Here is a 20,934-nt window from a genome sequence, read left to right on the forward strand (position 1 = left end):
TTATTGCCCCATTGTGAGGTTTAACCCACCCAATATAAATGTCCTTGTCCATAACTTTTATACCAAACTCACACTCAAATCAAACCTTTCGCATGAGATTTTGGTATGGCTAATGCTTAAAGACAAAATTTAGACTCATTAACATTATCATTTTGGTATACTCGTCCAATATTTGCTTTTAATGTTTTTTTTTTTTTTTTTTTTGATCAGCTGATAGATTTTGTTAAATTAAATATTAGATTAGATACCAACGAGATTCAAACTCATGCCTTCATACAATGACTCAACTTCTTTCTATCACGGTAAAATTTCACTTGCAAAAACAATAGAGATGTAAATAGGTACTTGGCACTTTTTTTGGTCAGATTGCTTTTATGCTAAATGATGAAATTGTTCATCTGTCTGGTTATGAGGATCCTCCTGAGAAGATTTAGTGGGTCCATGTATGAATATCAATCCATGCCAATGCATATTGTATATCTTATTCATCAAATACAAATTGAGCCTTATCTTATTGACCAGATAAAATTATACAACTATCCACATTCCCATTTCCCCCCTATATGCATAAGATTAGTGTCTCGCATGCAACACGATTTCCTTTTGGTTCACACACTGTTCGTTGCTTTGACAAGACATTTAGAAATGCTTCTTCATAAAGTACTTTTGTATAATAGCAAAAATTTAACACAAAAATACTTTTAACTTTGAAAATTATTACTGGCACTTCAAACTTTTTATATTTAGAAAGAAAAATACATTTGTAAGGAGTGTAAAATAAGATTTTTGAAGTGTCAATAATATTTCCCTTAACTTTTTGTAAAACATAATCAGAAGTACTTTTTGTAATCTTAAAGCGATTTTAATGATTTCAAATTCACTTTTAAACAAGTCGACATGTTCCTGATTAGGTCGATTTTACCCTTAAAGTATGAAATATTTTGTTCTTGATTTGGCATGTCCAGTGCCATTGTTCTATAGTGAGATTAATGTGGTGCACGAGACTTACTATCCACTATATCATTCTATGGATTGAGTTACTTGGGAGGTTGGGCGGTTCTTCGTTCTTGACCTAATTGGCAAAGCATAGGTGAGTGGCTAGTGAAAGACGACATAGATATATCCAACAATTTCAACAACAAAAATTGATTGACCCTATTGTCCGCTTTGATAGCATGACATAGTTCAAGCATCTAATTCAAAACCATTCATCAGTAGATATTGGACACAATATTTCAACGTGTAATACAAGACTTCAATTAAAAAAGTGATGCATGATAACTGAAGTGTTAGTTGACGATGGCAACTCCATGCCAATTGAAACAAATACTATAACAATTGTAGGGTAGCAGGAAGAAGAAAAGCCACTTTAGGTTGAGGCTGCATATTTGGATAGTGTATAACGTTTAGTATTATGGAGATAATGCAGGCCAAAACTTGAGTATTGTCAAAACCAAAAAAAAATAAAAAAATTAATCAAAGATATTATATAAGCTATATTGTAATATATAACAAAACACGATTCATTTGAATTCCAACTATTGAAGAAAATGCCTTATAAATATTATTATTTTAGCACCCGATATTATCTACGTTAAGGAGAATGAGATGGGTTTAGCCTCACTATAGTCTAGCAATAATGTGATTCAAATTTGCATTTGGCGAGGATTGAACCTAAAACCTCTCACTTACAAGTGAAAAGGAATACCACTAGACCGTAATACTAAGTGATAATGTCTTATCAAGACTTAACCCATCACATTTGAATAGAATTATTTCCATGTAGTTAAGGGCAGTGCTGTTAATTTGGACTTTGATTAAAGATTTGAAAGGATTCTTATGGACTTTGATTAAAGATTTGAATGGATTTAGAGAGACTCTCCTGTCATTTTAAAAATTATTTTTTTAAATAAAAAATAAGATTAAACTTGAAAAAATAATGAAGTACTATGCTCAGTTCTCTTGAGTAACCCTAATCCTTCATGGTCCTCCACCAGTAGAAAAGTTCAAATACAAATTAAGCTCCCCAAAGTCTACTTTCCACCATAATCATTCATGAAAGTAGGATTTAGAGGGATTCCAGGGGATAAAATGGTTGGGTTGAGGGCTTACCTGACAAAGCGTGTATCGGTACAACAACAAAAATGATGGTGAGACTGGGAGGCATAGCTGGTGATCATGGCAGCAAAATGGTAAGTGAGGGTTTAGGGTTTAAGTAGGAGAGGGAGGCATAACTTTCTTTCTTTCTTTCTCTCTCTCTCTGTAACTTGTGTATATTCAAGTCAACATAGTAAACTCGATATATTTGGAATTAAGACCGTGATATAATAATACCAAGTAGAAAGAAGAGAAGAGAGCAATTGGGTGGTTGGGAAATTGTAAAATGGTCAAATTGAATCAAATTCTATGAACCGGAAGGCTAATTTAATTATAAAAAAATAAAATAAAAAATAGAAAACAAATCCAGGGGAGAAATCTCAGTCAGGTTACCTTGGTGGGTTGGGAGGGGGGATGTGGCTGAAAATGGAGAAAGTAATGGTAAGAGAGAGAAAGAGAGAAAAAAAAGCAAGGCGATTGAAAAGAAATTCTAAGGGTGGAGTGGAGGTAGGATTTTGTTATACTTACCATCCCTTCTCAAATCCTACAAAATTTGAAATCCTTCGAAATCTATAAAAAAATTTAATACATATAGATTTGTATGTACTCAATAAAAATCCTTTAAAATCCTAGTTGACTACACCTGAATTTTAAAATCATTTAATTGATTACCCCTGTATTTGAATGGACTCTTTTAAAATCTTTTAAACTCATAGTTGACTACAACAGGATTATAAAGTCTTTCAAAATCCTTATAAATCTTTCTTTTTTTTTTAACAAACTGTTATGGCCTATATTTAATTGAGGGGTATGGCATAGAGAAAGAGAGTGGAGAATAGGCTTGAGGAATTGTGTGTTAATTCTGCAATCCTTATGCTTTATTTATAGTAATAAGGATGAGAGAAATTTGCTTTTCAAGTAATACAAAGTCTATTAGGAAAGATCTTCTAAATGCCAAAGGATTCCTATTTTATCTCTACTTAGGATTTACACAATCACAATATTGATAAAAACATATGTTACAACACTCCCCCTTAAGTGTGCAAATACTCAAGTAGATGGCGTATCAGATCTTCAAGCAAATGTAGAAGCAGTTGATGAAGTCGTCTCGTCTAGTAGGCACAAGTAGCAAATGCGAGTCTCAAAACAAACAGAAGAATGCATGGGTGGTAAAACTCACAAAACCTCGCTATGGCAAAACCCAAGGTGAGACAAAAGCCCATAGTCAAAGGAGAAAAGTGAGAAGTTGCATTAAGTCAAAACTATATGTCTTCGTGATGCAAGTAGAATGTACACAAGGGTATGACCAACCCAGGATGGGTGCCTCGTCAAAACCTAGTCAGTAGCAAAAACCTATTGGGAAAAATGCTCCTAATCGTAGGAAAAAGAGTACATTAAGGTTAAGTGAGTATACTTCTGGATACTCCCCCTGAGTTTGACAAAACTTCCAAATGAAACTACAAGCATCGCAAGTGAGAAAGTTATGCATACCAATTCTTTGGACAAGCTTCTGGAAGGTAGACTTCGGCAGTGACGTCGTGTAGAGGTTGGCAAGGTTGTCTAGGATCGAACTGCTTAACTTCAATCTTCTGATGCTCATATTGATGTAGTAACAATATGTTTGCCATTGCCTTGTTGAATGTATCATAATCTGGTAGATACATACTGCGTTGTCTTCATACATTGTTATTGGGACTTAACGATAGATGAAAAACCTAGGGATTTTGAATATGCTTAACAAGAGTTCTCGACTATATCTCTCACGTGATAAGATACAGTGAGTCTTGGAACAATTCAAAAGGTTTTGCAACAAAGGTCTATCTGGTTGACCTCCAAGATATTGCGGTGTTCCTTAATGGTAAAAAGATAACCATTCGGGAACACACCTTGTGCGGTCAGATAGTTAGTCTGATTTAACGAATCCCAAAAGGTAGGCATCATTTCGAAGATCAAGAGGGTGTAATCTATTCTAAAATGCATAAGGATAGATAAGCCCAAATCCGTAGTAATGGAAAACATCTATTACACCAAATTTGGCGGTGGCGTGTAGGCGCAATGCTGCTTTATGCCAAAAGATTATGAGCACATAAAATGTCCGATTCTGGTGCATTAAGCTAAGTACAACAAATGCCAATGGTACTTAGATATGGTTGCCTCACATTCCAATATGGAACCTTATGCTCTATACCCTCCGTAAAGGTAAATTTGCATCTAGCATACAAACGATCAGGGTATACTTAGACGTAACATTTTCTGGGTATAGTTCGAGTGGTGGACCAAAATATCATCAGAACTAGCTCGAAACTTCAGGTCGAGGTAATGTCGAGTTTTCCCAAGATCATTTATCTTAAAGTCCGACTTTAGGTGCGATTCAGTTTTCTCAACTCTAGCAATTTCGAATTTTGTACACACAAGGGCATATATCCCTAACTGATCAAATATTCACTTAGACAGGTATACCATATCTACCCAGATAGTTCTACATCCGTAAAGTGAAGTCCTCATCTGAACCAAGAGGGTGTTCTTGTGGTCTAGAACTATTTGAATCAGTACATGTAAATCCTTTGGAAACTCCATGTAGTTTTCGTATCAAGATCCCAGAGATACTACAACCACATTTATAATGCTGCAACCAATCACATGGTGTATAAGAGAAACCTTGCGCCACAAGGCGTCATCTATTTCATTCATCTTATTCATCATTAATTGATTCTTCTAGTTGACCAATTAGTTCTACGTTGACATTAATCAACGAAACTCGGTTCGTTATCGTCGTTTTTCATTTATGTTGGTAGTTACCATATAAATGAAACATCATCTATGATAATCTCATTCCAATTTCATATCTCATCCAAACTAGTATGGATCAAGAACTGCAGGTCTCAGGAGTAATCTGGATTTAATCTCATGAGATAAAAAAGATTAAGATAGCGATCGAGGGGTGGATCTGTTCGTGCCACGTTCTTCCACTTTTTGGGGAAGTGAATACTCGAACCGAGTGATCTGCCACGCTTCTGGCATAAGGCAGATTGATTAGCTAGCTGCCAATGTACGAGGGTTGGCCACAGTAGTGACGTTCCTGCTTTTAGGACGAAGGTCCATCGTACATTTAGTACATTTATCTTTGCAAGCACATTTGCAGCTGGTATATGTGATCTCGTATCTTTTGCTAGAGCAAGGGAAGTGTCTGGTTATACTTTAACAATCAAGATTAGTATCGAGATGAGACATAGTAAGGATGTCCACGATAATTCACGTCATTCTTTTAGGAATGTTGACATTCTTACTCCCCTTAACGACATGAAAACTGTCTCATAAAAGTGACAATCCTCAAAATGAGCGGTAAAGAGATCGCTTATCAAAGGTTCTAAGTAACGAATATTAGAAGGAGAATCATAACTAACATAGATTTTCATCCTTCCCTGAGGACCCATTTTTTCTTTTGTACGCAAAGGCGGTGCAAAATGGCACATAAACCGCACAACCAAAGACGCGTATATGCGCTATGTAGGGTTCATATCTAGCAACCAACTGACACACGCTTTATAAAGTTCGGTCGTGATAGGCCTCAGGTATACCAACATGGTTGCTTGCAATATTGCATGGCCCCAAGCAGAGATCGGGAACTTGGTACGTATGACAAATCGATCGCACAATCATTTGAAGGCGTTTAATGAATGCTTCTGCTGGGTCGTTCTGGGTATGAACATAGGGTACTAAATGTTCAGCTTCAAAACCTAACCGACATGCAATATCCTGAAGGAAAATTTGTGAAAAACAAGTTCATTTGAGCAACATCAACAACATGCAATTAACAATTAAAAGGCGGAATCATGTTTATATGCACTCAAAAACAAAACTTAACCCATGAACTTCAAAGCCTAGTAGATAGGTGAACCAAGACTCAACTCAAAACAAAGTGAGTTGAGAAATCAATACCTTTGTAGATTCCTCTTTGCATAAGCAAAGACTAATCACCCAAAGAAAGGGCCTTCATTCCTTGCATCTTAGATCCATGGATTTGGATGGATGAAAAGGTTTCTCCAAGTTCCCAAAATTGAAAACCTCTAAGTCTCCACACCAAGGCATATTGTAGAAGAAATGAGTGACCTTGGAGGAGTTTGATTGCTAGATGATCCCTCCAAGGTGGCTGAAATTTTAGAGAGAAAGGAGAGCTTGTGTTCTCATCCTTTCCCCCAAAAATTACCCTTAATGAATTTTCGGCTATTAAGTCATACTTATTCCTTAATTCATTTGAGTGGCAAACTTGTAAATAAGTCCAAAACCACTCCTTCTTTAACATGGGATTTATTGGGCTATTTGGGCCTTTGTGAATCATTATTCATTAAGTTGTCACACAACTTAAGTCAATGGACTTGACGTTCGAAGCCCATTGAGCCTTAAGGTCCAAAACTATCCCGTGGTCTTTTAACGAACTTATTCGTTTGATTAATAATCATATTAATTAATCCTTGCCATAAATAATTAAACCATTTAATTATTCTTACTCATCTCCGTTGAATCTTCAATCTCTACCTTACACGGTGTACGATCCATTAGGTTCCTTTTAGCGAGGCAGTGGGCGATTCAAACTCTTTCAAATCGATTGTGAATTTGAAACTTACTTTCAATTCTCCCGTTAGTGATAATACACTTTTAGGGCTTCCACAAACCATGGTTGACGCCTAGCAGCATGTCATGGTTACTCAAGCTAATCAGAAGAGGTGGAGAACCTATTCAGTTTTAGGATTACAAATGCAATACGGTCTTTCTCTAATACAATACTCTTGACCACATTGTTTGGTTTGATAGTTTATTCATGTCTACTATCCAATGTGAATCTTGTGCTTATATGATTACCTTGAATGTGATCTGGAACGCATTCCAACATCTCATTCATACTCTGGCCAGAGATTCTAAATGATATCATAGAGTATTCTCCCTCAAACAGTTTGAAGGTTAGAGATCCCTTGTTGCGCATTCACTTGCCTCCATGGCTAAGTGGCTTAACCCCAACGATGCCGTGGACACCCTCCTGATGGAGTGACTTTGACATAATCAAAGATTAAGGACCTAACCACAAGACAACTGTGATGCCTCAGGTCAAAAGACTAATTTGCATTATCCCAACCATGAGTTCTCATGTGACATGAATATGAGAACTCTTCGTTGATCGTGTTCAGTGAACTCATTCTCTATTGAGCACCTACGTACTTGTCTTGATGTCACACACACCAATGACTCGAGACTAGTCACTCTCCCTGAGAAAAGACATAGCACGTACTGATCTTAACGGACTGTCAATGCCCAATTGACAATCCTATGATCAGGAACGTTTAGGATGTGTCAACGAAAGAATGGTCTCATGAATCTAACTTCTTTAGATCGCATTCTTCCAATCACATATTCCTTGGACTTATCATTTAAGCATATAACATTTATATGAGACGGCTCAAACAATAATCTTTGCCCTTTACATTAAACTAGATTAGTTTAACATGTGAAATGTCCATAAAGTATCATCATATGATTGGTTTTAGGGCACATTTCCAACATATCCATCAAAAGTTTTCAATGTAAATTCTCCAACTTATCTAATCAAATAAAGTTGATCAAATAATCAGGATGGTAAGCCCTAAGCTCGTTAATTTGAGACACTAGTGTGGAGAATACAGCTTATAGACAACAGCCACACGTGTGACCAATGTGTAGAAGCATCAACCAGTACCATAAAGTACATAAATAGTCCGCATGGTGGTTGAATCAGTCTACAAATGTCCCCTTTGAATCCTTTGTAGAAAAGATGAATTATGCTAAGGTATAATATGTGTCCAGGTATGATGTCTTTACTTATGGTAAAAGGATGCCCAAAAAGGCACATTACGGATCATCCTAGATATCCCAAACGTACATCCATAGCGAAAATTCCTTTGGAATCGCGGGCTTCTGGCCGACAACATAGTGGGCCTAAATGGGTGTAATCCACTCATTAAGCATTCCATCTTCTCTAGAATATGCTTTTGGCAATATTTGTAGGAAGTGCAATATGGTAATATGCCAAGGAATTTTACTCCATTTTCTACATTGGTTTCAATATGGTAATAATACTCTCAAATATCCCTAAAACTCAAAAAGGGCGTTCTTTTGGAACGAAGTGAGTATAAGGCTTCCCTTTATGGTAAAATTAGTATCATTGGACAATATAGGGCAATGCCATGCCCCACAATCTAGTTGGATAAGCCTGAAAGGTTGTCAGGGGATGATTAGGTATGAAGTTAGCATAGAACCAAACTATTAACTTCCCAATAAAACATACCTAAGCAAGAGTTAATTGTAGTCACATGTGCTAATTTTCATTAATTAACTCTTATTTGAGAATAATAGTGACATCCAAGCACCAATCTTAAATCCGAGAACAAAAGAAATTATTCACAAACTAAACCAAATATACAAGGGGGTTCAGCCAATACAGTCTTCCATGTCAAATTTCGCTTTTCCAAATGTGTTAAGTAGAGCTAAATTAGTCTCACATATTGACTACAGGAATGGTACTCCTCAACAACATTGGTAAAAGCACATAAAAGTGCATAACCAATGATCTATTCCGTCAAAACAGAGTTAGATTCTGCAGGGTTGAGGTTCAGGAATACTATCCCTTATTCTTGAAGTTTTAGGTGCCGAGGATCATACTTCGGGCGTGATACCACTTCTTGGCAGGCCTGATTATACCATATGTTGTAAAACAAACTCGAAATAGGATTATGAGAGAGAGACAGACCCAGACTTGGGCTTGGTAGGCTCGAGTCGAAACTGGAGGGTTTGTTCGGTAGCCTCTACAGAAGCAGATTAGTATTGTTCGGTGCACCTCTGCTGAAGCAGAGCATGCATGTCGATGTATCCCTGCCGAAGTAGGGCACCACCATTCTGTAAACTTCAACTAAAACTGGGTTTATACCGTTCGGTAGCTCCCAGCCAAATTGTTAAGGTACCTTTCTCTCGGTGTGGTAGTAATCAAATCTGAGAATTTGGTAAACTACAGGTCTCTATACTGCTACTTCAGGAGCAATTTAGATATAAAAGGATGAGAAAGATTTTCTTCCAGTCAAAATTCGATCGGATATAAACTTTAGAATTGTACCTATTAATGGAAGTACAGGTTTCAATCACGTTTTGCTTTGGGCAAGAATTCATCTTTACATGATTTGAAACGGTCCATAGCAAGTCAAAGAGCCATGAAGTCCTCAGCAGTGAGGTACTTCTATTTGATATGCTTCAGGCATAAGTGTTCGAATGAAGATCATAGCGGAGACATATTCAGCTCTTCCACACCATAATTGGCTACAATGATTTCACAATAGTCGTAGTCAAGCGTGGTGTCACATCTTGTATCCACATAAAGTAGCTTCTTATTTGAAACTTGCAAATCAGTGAAATCGAACTTGTTATGGTTCGACAATACGCTGAATGGTAGAAACAAGAATGTGATTGGTGTTTTAGGAAATAAAATTTCCATAAACATCAAAGTTAGAATATTCGGGTTCTAAGACATGGTTTGGTTTAAACAGATTTAAGCATGGAGAACTTCCGGTCTCAACATGAATGTTGCGCGTTAAGAAACTTTAGGTTTCTATGGCACTTTTCCGAAACTTTGGGTTCGGAAGTATGAACTTCAAGTTCATAATACATGCAAACAAACGCAAAATATACAAAAATATACAACAACAAAATATGCAAATATGTATAGAATTTATAATATAATTATTTAGACATCGGGCCAAAATTAAAAGTTAGGCGAAAAAAATTTAAAACCCATAAAGCCTTAAAAAATATAGACAGTATAATTGGTGGCCTAAGGTATTAGACCAAATCCCCAATAGCCTTTAAAAAAAATAAAAATAAAAAATAAATAATCGTGAATGAGATCCAAGCCCAAAAAATTGGGTAGGAAAAGCTTAGTCCATGTGCACAGATATGGTCTGCAGACGTAGGCCCCAATAGGGCGCAATCCTGTGTGTCACGGACACGGATGCACAACACAGAGGCTGGGATCCAATGTGCTGCGGTGCAGGGAGTCCTCAACAGCCACACGGGCTGGGTTATCCTGCGCCTACATAGGAACACCATAGCCCAATTGGGCTGGTGCTGTGTGGGTTGAGCGAGGGATAAGGGTTGCAAGGCTAGAGGGTTACAGATGCATGCCAAAGGAAAAGTGAAGCCCAATTTGGGCTCGTACTGGACCAAAGAACGCCCCAGCATTGCTAGGAGTGATCGCTGGAGAGGGAATCCAGCGCCGCCGCTACTGGCGACTGTGTTTAAGGTCGGGACCATCGAGGAAAGTCGGGTTCCAACGGAGGGCCATGCATGAGTGACGGAAAGGGTTACTCTTAACGCCCAAGAGCAAAAAAAAACACGGGTTCGAAATCGGGATTTCAAAATCTAGTGAGATTCCAAAGAATCTCGAACAAAAACCTGTCAGAAACGATCTTCAGATCATCGGGGATACTGACCCATGGTGGTAGGGTGGCTGCAGGCCAAACTTGGCCGTGGTTTTAGTGATGGCAACGCCATTCATGGCGTCAGGTCTGGGTTCAGGCCTGGAACATTCGTTCTATGGCTTGGCTCGCTGGTTAGCTCGGCTCTAGTGGCTCAGGCTGCTAGCCTGGCATGCTAGGCTCGACGGCTTAGCGGCTTGGGAACTTGACAATCGCGGCTCGCTCAGTGAGGAGGGTTTCAAACCCTAATTTATTATTTCTTTTTTTTTATCTCAAAATTCAATTATGCATATCTATTTTCATGCAATATCAATTCACATAATTTAATAGAATTATGATTATAATGCATACACAATTTATGTAGAATCTAAAATTCAAAAAACGTAAAGTTAAGGTCATGCATTATGGTGAATGTTCATGCTATTAGGGCTGCAAAAATATCAAGATAAAAATCATTGTTTTGGAAAAACCTGATTGTGTGATGATATTGGTGAACTGGTTTGATGCAAAAAATTCTTTCTTCAATGTCGGGTTTCCATCTCCAAAGCTTGTATCATGTTCAACATAAGAAAAATATATTGAATTAATGAATTCAATAAAAGTAAAATTTAATCAATTAAAAAATAATTGAAACATAATGCTCCCTGATTGACGAAGAATAAATTTTCTTTGGCACAACGTGAAGAGCATGCTGATAACGTGTTGTGGCCTATATTTAACTAAGGGGTGCGGCATAGAGAAAAAGAGTGGAGAATAGGTTTGAAGAATTGTGTGTTACTTCCCCAGTCCTTGTGCTTTTATTTATAGTAATAAGGAGGAAATAAACTTTCTCTCCAAGTAATACAAAGTCTATTAGGAAAGATCTTCTAGATCCCAAAAGATTCATATTTTATCTCTACTTAGGATTTACACAATCACAATATTGATAAGAACATATGTCACAACACAAACGATATTATATACACTAAAAATGTGGAAGAGTGAGCTAAGCCTCATAATGGGCTAGTAATAATGTGGTACAAATTCGCCTATGACGAGAATTGAATCACTAGTGATTAGGTATAAGACCCCATACTTTTTAATTTTAATTTTAATTTATATGTAGATATTATTTTTCATTAGGGTGAACCTTAGATACTTACCTAGCTGGTACCGTGTTATGCATGTAACTATGCATATTCACACATATGATTACCTTTATTACCAAGTCCTTGAGTTGGAAGGATCAGTGTTCAAAAATACGGCCTAGGTGCTGGGCGGTGGTTCGTTGCCGCGATTAAACCAAAATCGTCGAAGAAATCGGAAAGGGTATTAGGCGGCACCTAGACGGGCGCTGGGCGGGCTAGGCGACTTTGATGGTAAGCCGATTACAACGCCGTTCTTCCGTTGTGGTAATGAGGTTGGATGATTGGGCAACCATCCCGACGGGTTTCGATATGCAATTGTAGAGAAAACGAAGTGAGACGATTTGGCTGGGATGAAAATGATAGACATCGATCTGCAATTAAAGGGTTAAAATGTGGGATGAGATAGTGGATCTACAATTGCAAGGTATAGAAGAAAGAAGAGGAATGGCTTGGCTGGGGAAATGGAGAGGGAGAGAAAGAGAGATAGAGAGACAGAGAAAGAAAGCGGTAGAGGTATCTGCAATTGCAGAGAAACGGGGCGGCTGTGCAATTTTGCAATTAGAGTTAGGGTTTATTTTGGTTAGAGATCTGCAATTAAATGGAGCGGTAGAGGTATTGCAATTAGAGTTAGGGTTCATTTTGGTTAGGAACTTAGGTGGCATTTCTTTAAAACAAGGCCCAGTTTATTTTTAATGAAAAACAAAGGTCCAGTTCATTTTTAATGAAAAACAAAGGCCCAACAATGATTAAACTAAGTGGGTTGATTAAATGTTACAAAATCAACATAACAAGTTCTAAAATTTTACACATATACTTAAATCCGTCTTAACCGTCTAAGCGCTAGGCCCTAACCGACCGCCCGACTAGCGCCTAGCATTTTTTAGAACCTTGGGAATGATTAAGATGGAGGTGTCTTTTAAGTTTGCATATAATGGACAAGTGTATTTGTGATTCATGTTTCCCCAAGTAAGAGTTGTCGAAATCCGACTAACGCCTAACGTTTTTTACAACCTTATGAATGATTAAGGTGCAGGTGTCTTTTAAGTTTGCATATAATGGACAAGTGTATTTGTGATTCATGTTTCCCCAAGTAAGAGCCGTCGAAATATGGAGAAAAGTTATCAAATATGAAGTTACCTTGTGGACATGTGCCCTACATTACTATGCAGTTGACACCTCATTACAATAGAGAAGAACCGGTTCTATTAAATTTTATCCATCTATATTATATTTAATGCATTTACGTAGTTACTAAGTCTTGGAACCGACTTATATTGCTATCATCTCCATTTGTTTTCCAAACGGAGCTAGCATGCAATGCATGCTTTGCAGCTCATGTGTGTATGTATATACATACGTGTCTATATATTTTGACATGATAAATATGTACGCCTACTTGTATACGTACTTACTTGTATCTATATATTTATATATGATATATGTGTATGTGTGTGTATATATATAGTGAGATTAGAAAATAAAAGAGTGGAAGAAATACATGGTATCAAGAGTGGTCAAAAAGCTTATTCAAGTATGTGGAGCTTAGCTATTCTGGTAGTGACGTGGATCTTCATTTTAGCTTTGGAATCGAGGTAGGGGAAATACGGTAGACCTTTACGGAAATTGATTTTATTAAATTTCGTGAAGTGTTATAATATTCTTGATCTTTTTTATTGATTAATGTAGTTGGATATTAATTGGTTAATTGGTTAATTGCTTCAGTTGAGTGTTTACTTGTTATTGGTTATGGAATTATTGCTGAAATGTTATTCGTTGAGAATACACTATGATACATGTGAAAGATGGAATGACATTATTTGTGCATTATTCATGCTGATGTGGTTGGAACTTTAGTGTTGAGATTGGCCTGGAAATGAGGGTAATTGGAAAGGATCTTTTGTGTAGTTGAATCTATAAATTGTGAACCAGGTCCCAAGCGAGCCCGGTGTGCACATTAGAATAGGATATCAGCGGAATAAATTGTTGATGTGGGCAATTTGGGCTGGAGATCAATAAAGTAGATAAGATGACTAACAAAAAGGGTTTATGAACTTGGGATACCTTATGGGAGTTAGTTTGTATAATAGAATATTGGAACCACCATTGCAATGGTAAAATGCACGGTATGGGACGTGCAGATTTGCATGTTTTATTATATGAATTAATGGGTGTAGCTAAAGAAGTTGCATTACATTCATGCATTGTTGTCAATAATGATTTTATATGTGATTGTTGATAATTCCATGACACTTAATTTAATATTGTCAATTTACTGTGGTAAGATTATGTCCCTATCCCTCTATTGTTATACATGTTTACGAACTTGACATTCAAAAGGGTAGGCAGGATGAGACCGGATTAGATGTGAGAATAGAATGTTTATTCATCTTTTTACTTCAAAATTGTAAAGAGTTCTTGACTGTTTTATAAGAAGAAACTTATTTTCCAACCGGTTTCAATTTTTTTTATTCATTTAGTTTTTAACTCACATTTCGGATTCGGGTTCGAATTTTTCTATCGATCTTGGGTTTAGGGCGTGACAATAGGAATAACACTAGACCGTAATATTAAGTAACATAACTTCGGAGTTCTGATCAGATCTGGTGCATGTGAACTAAATCCTCATTTGACTAGCATTTACCTTTATACTTGAGATAGTGTATATATGTGTTTATATATATAGGCCCTTTAACAAGAGGGATCCTCATTTTTTTTTAAATGGGGACACTTTCTTAACCGTTGAATTGGCTTTAATGAAATTGTGTAGTTGAGATTAAATCACAAGTCACACAATCTCAACCACACAATTTCATCAAAATCAAATCTAACGGTCAAATAGGTCTCTTCATTTTTATAAAATGGGTCAAAAAGGTCTCTCCATTGCTATAAAAATGCAGAGACCCTCTTGTTAAAGGATTCCTACATGTATGTGTGTGTGTGTTTGTGTGTGTGTAATCTCTCCAAACCCAAAGCATGTCCAACATCGAGTGATGCTTCATGGGATGATTGTTCCCAAAACTGCAACCAAAAGCAATAATGATTACGATTTATATGTGTTAAATTGCGTGAGTGTATTGAAAGATATAGATTTTCAACAACAAAATTTCGTAACGGGGAAAGGCTTTCTCCGCTAAAACAGAAGTAACCTATATAACTAAAGCTAATGTAATTAGCAAATACACATGATTATATACTTTAATCTTTCCCATCTTCATTATTATTATTATTATTATTATTATTATTATTTTGCAAGACTACCAATTCTTTCAATTGAGAAAATACACTACTCGAACACATATCAAGAATATAATGTCCAAGTTGATCTTGAAATGTCAAGGGTTGACAAGTAGAAAATTCATTTGGATAAAATGAGCATAACGAATTAGCTTTTCTTCATCAAAAGCCGAGAATAATTAGTTCGGACTCAAACATGCCTAACAAAGAAGCAACTCTGTATTTATAATTACCTCATCAAAGCGACTATTTAATTCCACAAGTTGCTTATCAATGATAGCAATAAAGAGCTCTACATGATAATGATAGAAGTTTGTGATTCTTTGAGCTCCATGTCGTGATCTCCCTTGAGCAATATATCCATCATCCATGCTAGGAATTTCAATATCATGCTTGTGCGATTCTTCTCTTTGTAAAAGTTCTAGTGTTTTTCTTTTTTTTCTTTTTTCTGCTGCTTTTTGTTATTTTTTTTATAAAGTAAATTGGCCCAAAACGACTTTGTTTTCAGCCGTTAATATTTTTTTTTAAAAATAATAAGAAAAGCAACTCTTCTCAACGGTTTGAGAGCATGTATGGAGGCTAATTCCAGCTTTCAAAATGACAACACTCAAATTATTCATAAAAATTCATCAAAGATCGAAAGGTCAACTGACTCCCTTGCCTCTTAGTGCGTCCGCTTTTTGCTACCAGTCAGATGAGATCATAAGCAAATAAATGCTCTCTGCCTAAGTTTGATCGATCAAAAACTCCTGCAAAATTCGAAATCTCGCACTTTTTTGAAGGTGGAGTTGTGTCTATTCGGTTTAAAACTTTGATACTCAGTGTATCGTATCAATATCACTCTAGGAACATGTTCTAGAAAATTTGAAAGTAAATTCAAATGAGTAGACCTTTCTTGAAGTTGTGTCTTATGATCAAAGGATAAACTAATTGATGTGAGGCTTTGAATGGTTTAACCATTTTAGAAAGGCACACTTAAACCTCTATAAATAGAGAACGATTTCTGGAAGAAAATAATAATGCAAATAACTCTACAAAATCCCCTTCAAATATATATAAAAATAAATAAAAAATAAATAAAAATAGTCTTATGATTTATCCACCTTTTATTGAAAAACCAAAGCACTAAGAACAATTTTATGCAGATTTTGTTCTTGATATAAACTAGAGTATTCCTCGTGATCTCATGTGTGTCTGTGGTTTATTTTAAGAATGTGTAAAACTTTGACAAACAATAGGTGTAAGGCCATACTTCATTCTATCTACAAAGCCATTTGGATATCCCTTTTTCACTCTAGATGTAGGGGCAAATAAAGTCTTGAAGATAGCGCATTTATACATGCTTTGAAGCAATCTTTCATCCTTTACATAACCATACCCATATGTTTTTAAAAAGAAAATTTTAACGAAAAGCTTTCGGTACTGTTCACTTTAATGAAAAACTATATTTTTATATTAAAACGTGAATCCTGGTACTATTCACTTTACTCTTTATTTTGTCCTTATCGTTAATATTCAAAATTTTCGAACTTTTTTTTTACTAGTTTTCCTTTTTTAAAATTTCTCCAGGAGATAAACATTTTTTTTTTCTTCTACTGCCGGTCGAACTAATGACCCCGTGGACCTCATCCAAAGTTCTAAAACTGTAATATGGGTTTTGTGAGCGTAAGACACTCCTATTTTCCTCCTTTTTTATTTGAACATACATCACAAGCATAAATAAATAAATTTGCCAACAACTAACCTAAACTGGCTAGAAAATAATTTGAACTTGGTCTTTAGTATAGGATAGGTTAGGAGTGGATTGGATGGGACGCATGAGTAATGTTTGCTGTAGACAAGACAACTAACTTAAACAGGCAAAAAATTAGTTTGGTTGAGAATAAAAAATAAAATAAAAAACAATTGTATTTAAACTTGGTGCCAGAGATCCTGAACTTCGAGATGACTAGCAACCTTGTCTTCAAGTTCTAGGACTCCAGATCGAGACGCATTCCTTCCTCGGCCATGATCGCTCAAGTATAGAAGTCAGCAGTGCATTCGACACCACCACCACATCCATCTACTCACCGACCAAGCTCAGACGCGAGTTGGCATGCCCATTTTTGCCAGAAGGACGTAGTTAGTTCTTAGTTATTCGGTCTGTACACCACATATGCTTGGTAATTTTTAGAGTCAACAATTATGACTATATCCTTAATCTTTGATCACGCCTCCGAAACAAAAGTGTAACCAATGCATCGTCAAGGGTAAACTACCTAATTTGATTCTGACTCTTCCTCAATTCAATTTCCCTATTACGGAATTATAGCGCCACCAACGGAGCCTTTCTTTCTTCTTCTTCTTTCCTTTGACAAGCACGAGCAGATCTTCCGTATTTATAGGTTTTGTAAACCGGAATATTCCTACCTCCCAATTCAGTGCGATGTGTTTCGGCTAGCAGATTTTGTTTTTGAATTTTTATTGTTACAATTTTAAGGCGTGGTTACTCTGGAAACCCTAAACCTACTTACTACAATTTTAAGTGGAGAATAACTAGTGTTAAATTTAACTTGTTTTGACTTGTAGTTCTATTTTTAGGAAATGGATCATCTTTTGATCATTTCCACCAAATTCTGTCAATTAACAAATTCGGATCATGAAATTTGATCAAACGGCTAAAATTATTATAATTTTTAAGAGGACTTTTTTTTTTAATCATTAGATCAAATTTCAAGGATTTGCATTGGTTGATTAACAAAATTTGATGGGAGGGATCGGGAAGATCCCTCTCCCTACTTTAATTTTAACCTTTTCGTTGCTTTACGTCATTTTTGCTCACTTCGATGCACACAACAACAACCCAGATCGGCTTCTTCTTTGGTTGTTCGTTTACCTTCCGTTCATTTTTCTGATTCAATTTCTTTCACTTTTCTTATTTTCACTCTTTCTTTTAATTTTACTAGTTGTTGGAGGTGTCGATGTTGATTTCACGCCGACGAGGAAGAACAAAAGCTTCGCGAGGAAGCTGTTCGGGGTCGAGATTTTTACACCGATGAAGAACAAAAGCATCGCGAGGAGTGTGCATGGGCATTTGAAGGAAGACTCACACTTCGACATACGCAACAACAATCAAGGATTTTCTTCTCCATTCAGTTTTTTTATTCAAATGTTTTGATTTCAAATTCATGAACCCAAATTTGGGAAAACTTACGTGATTAGGTATCGGACCAAGCACTGGGTGACGTTTGGGCTAACTGTACTTTTAGATGGGCGTACCATGAAAGTTTGCTTCGTAGGGTACATTTTCATGGTATTTGTTAGTCATGTTCTCTTTGAACTTCACTCTCAGAGCAACTCGAGCGGGAGCTGGATCTTGATGGACCGGCGACTTTGAAGACCCAATAGCCCCAACAACAACCTCCAGCCCATGCGGTCGATTTGGGAGGGGGGCCCGAGTGAGAGGCCTGGCGCGAATTGGTGGCCCGAGAGCCCGAGGGCTAGGTGATGCAATGCTGACATCAGGGTGGCATCAGCCACTATTTAATTATTTTTTGTGTCAAGCGTGTGCATAACACGCGCTTGGGGGCGCATCCCCGACAACATTTCAGGCGTTGGGGCCCGCGGCGCAGAAGGCAGAAATGTTACCGTTGGTGGCCACGTGGCTTTTTCTCGTCCATTAGATTTCAATATTTACTTTATTTGGACCATTGGATTTCCAAAGGTAAAAAAAAATTTGAAACCTTTCGCAATATCAGCCGTTGGATTTGAGATCAACGGTCCACGTTATTCACCTTTAAAAATTAAAAAAAAAAAAACAATTCACATTAATAAATTCTAAAATGTTACTGTTATGCCACATGGCACAATTTGGAGGGTTGGATTTCAAATTTTTTTTAATCCAATGGGAGAGATTAATTAAGTTAATAAAAAATGTTAAAAATTAATATAAAAAAATCTGAAATTTTAAATAAATAAAAAATGATTTTACTTTCTATAAATACCTTCTCATTATCTTCTACCTTACACCACAATTTCATATTTTCTCAAATACTTTCAACCACATTCCAATCTTTGTCTCAAAGTTTCAATCCAATTGGTTTCCAACAAAATGACTAATGATGCAGGTACGAATTGGACGCTTATTGAAGATGTTACGTTGTGTTCTAGCTGGGTTGAAGTTATTCATGATCTGATTACGAGTAATGAGATGCAGTTGTGAGAAATGTAGAGTCTTATTCATACCAATTATCTTAAGAAAATTGGTGAGAAAAGAACCAAAGAATCGATGTCCAGTCGTTGGAGAATATTCAGCCAATCATTTAGTCTTTGGAGAGACGCCTTGGAACAAACTAGTGCTAATCTTCGAAGTGGGGAAAATTTAGCGGATCAGGTAACAATATATTATTTATTTGTTTATACTATACCCAAATTTACATTAGCTACTTTGATTATAATTATTTCTTCTCCTGCATTGTGTAGACACTTCAAGTACAAGCTTCGTATAATGCCAAAACCAAAAACAAAAACAAATCATTCACCCGGTGAGAATGTTGGAATATTGTCAAAGATTGTCCTAAATTCAGAATTGTGCATGTCGGTCTAGAAGTTGTCATGAACATCACCCCTCGACACTCTACGCGCGTTCATGACTCGCATGTTCATGAAACCGACACAGAAAAAGTGCCAAAAACACCTCATGAACAAACGTCGGGGTTGACCCGTTATCCAATTAAGCCTCAAGGTAAGAAGGCTTCAAAGAGTAAAGGGAGTGCTTCCAAGAATGATTATGCAAAATATATGGAAGAACTTGCTTGCCAAAGTGAATTGACTTTGGCGCGGGAAATGGTTAAATTTGAGGCTAATAAGGCTAGAGAGGAGGCAAAAGTTGCAGCTGCTGAGAGATTATTTCAAGCTAATGAGAGAGAAAAAGAGCTACTTAGGCAAGAAAGGGAAGAGCTTAAAGAAGAAAGAAGGGCTCAACAAGATCATGACATTATGAAGGAACCTGTAGAGGGGAAGTCACCGAATTCTAAATATTTTTGGAATTCGGAGAAAACGGACGTGGTACAAATGAGGCGTGCAAGGGAAGTGAGAGCAAAAGGAGATGGTCCTAGCACCACAAGAGGAGATGATCCTAGCACCACAAATTGGTTAGGTGATGACTTTCCATTCACAAGGGACTAGGGAATTTGTTTTTAATCGGAGCCATAATTTTCCAATGACTTTGGGTTGTAATTTCTTATTTATTGAATATAGTACTTTTATGTTGTTTCCAATTTATTGAATTTATTACTTTATTTAAACTAAGAGTATATTTATTTAATTTGGTAATTTATTTAAAACTAAGAGTATATTTATTTAATTTGGTAATTTATTTAAACTAAGAGAATCTCTATTCAAATGACATAAACACACCAAATAAAATTACATAAACATACCAAATAAAATTACAAACACACCAAATAAAAAAAATAAAAAATAAACTTACTAAATGAACTTAAAAAACACACCAAATAAAATTAAATAAACACGCCAAATAAAAACAAACACACTAAATGAACTTAAGTTTCTTTAGCTTGTTTCAATTCCCACTGGTGCTCTATCAAGTCAATTTGCTGGGCATTGTGCATATATGGGTCCTGAAGTGCAGTATATCGTTGAATGAGCCTTTCATTGTAACGTTCATCCCTTTGTAAGGCTTGTGTTGCAGAAGTTCTTCAGTAGCGTCATGAGCACAATATATTTATGTTCTGAAATTGTTCATCATGTCTGACTCATATTCATCAACGGCATCATAATCGTACTCATCTTCTGCAATCATGTTGTGAAGAATGATGTACGTCATCATGATGGATTGAAGCGACTCTAAATTAAACATTCTGGCAGCACCCCTAACAATCGCCTAACGAGCTTGGAGGATACCAAAACAACGCTCTACATTCTTCCTACACCCCTCTTGACAGCTTGCAAAGTGTTTTTCCTTTGCACTTCGTGGACGTGGC

The 20,934-nt window shown here is 36.5% G+C and overlaps 1 pseudogene; it reads left to right on the forward strand.

Moving 5' to 3' along the window:
* The first annotated feature begins 10,606 nt into the window (after positions 1-10,606).
* Positions 10,607-20,116, forward strand: LOC148692503 (uncharacterized; annotated as a pseudogene).
* Positions 20,117-20,934: the final 818 nt, after the last annotated feature.

The sequence above is a fragment of the Pyrus communis genome, chromosome 12, assembly GCF_041283825.1.
Source record: "Pyrus communis isolate YQ-2024b chromosome 12, ASM4128382v1, whole genome shotgun sequence".
Taxonomy (NCBI): Eukaryota; Viridiplantae; Streptophyta; class Magnoliopsida; order Rosales; family Rosaceae; genus Pyrus; species Pyrus communis.